At 47.6% G+C, this 1,276-nt stretch overlaps 1 non-coding gene across 1 annotated transcript; it reads left to right on the top strand.

Moving 5' to 3' along the window:
* Positions 1–244: 244 nt before the first annotated feature.
* TRNAK-CUU (transfer RNA lysine (anticodon CUU)) lies at positions 245–317 on the top strand. The gene has a single exon. It is a non-coding gene; the product is annotated as a tRNA-Lys (tRNA).
* Positions 318–1,276: the final 959 nt, after the last annotated feature.

Below are 1,276 nucleotides of genomic sequence, written 5' to 3'. Positions count from 1 at the left end.
CCGGACCGCTGCGGTTGTAAAAGAAGGGTGTAGTAGCTAGTTAACGCAGGCTATTTCACCCCTCAGCGTGAGCTGACACAAAAGTGCCCCTTCAAGCCACGTCTGGTGCTCTCCGGCTGACACAACTCCTCCCGACCAGTTCTGCGGCTTTATGTTCACCACCCCTGCTCTCGCTCTCTCCATAATTCATGCCTAACCGGGTGGCGAAAGGCGACCAAACATGTTTTTGAGAGGTCCCGCGTCCGCCCGGCTAGCTCAGTCGGTAGAGCATGAGACTCTTAATCTCAGGGTCGTGGGTTCGAGCCCCACGTTGGGCGTTGATTTTTTTGTTTATGTCGCTTGCTTTTTTTTCTTTTGTCTGCTACATCTACCACCGCGAGCTACTTTGCGACCAAACTTGCGTGCGAGCGTAACATGATGAGTTATAATACACGCGTCACACCTAATCGTCGCTACTAAAATTCGGCATTCTCGCTCTGAAAGTTCACGAGTCATGAATATACAAAAACCAAAATGTTGGAAGGTGACTGAACCTCCAGTTGAAGGAAGGAAAGAAGAAAAAAAAAACAACTTTATTTACGCCCAGCACTAAGGCCGCTAAGGCCCGTTGTTGATCCGCCGAGCCCGAGTGAAGCCAAGCACTCCAAGGAGGCGAAGGTGGGTAAGGGAAATAAGGAGAGGTAATCGCAGTGTGCAGTGTTACAAGATGATGAAAGCCTTCCTGGACGAGTTGTGGGTGAGATAGGGGCGGAGTCACTGGTCACTGCACTCTATCGCCTCACCCCTCTCGTGAGGAAAGAAGTGTGGTATTTACATTTTTCTTTACTTCAACGCCTTCAAGATCAGCACAATTGTTTAGTGTACTGTTTTTGCGATTCGGGCATATTTGGACGTATGATGGCGTATTAATTAATTTTAAATAATTTCTTGAGTAGCACACACACACACAGACATTATATATATATATATATATATATATATATATATATATATATATAGAGAGAGAGAGAGAGAGAGAGAGAGAGAGAGAGAGAGAGACTCGTAACGCCTGCGGCAGGAAGGATGTTCCACATCCGCCGCCAAGGTTTGTGAGTAGTGGCGCTGGCTAACACTCCCAGGGTTAGTTGTAGTAGTAATACATGAATACCCCACAAAGTGGACGCGCAGACGGCGCCGCGGTGGCTCAATTGGTTCGCATCGCACGCATAATGCGAAGACATGGCATCGTTCCCCACCTGCGGCAAGTTGTTTTTTCACCCACTTACAATCCATTAAT

This window comes from Dermacentor andersoni, chromosome 4 (genome assembly GCF_023375885.2).
Source record: "Dermacentor andersoni chromosome 4, qqDerAnde1_hic_scaffold, whole genome shotgun sequence".
NCBI lineage: Eukaryota > Metazoa > Arthropoda > Arachnida > Ixodida > Ixodidae > Dermacentor > Dermacentor andersoni.
The sequence above is the reverse complement of the archived record's forward strand: the minus strand, read 5'-3'. Positions and strand labels throughout refer to the sequence as shown.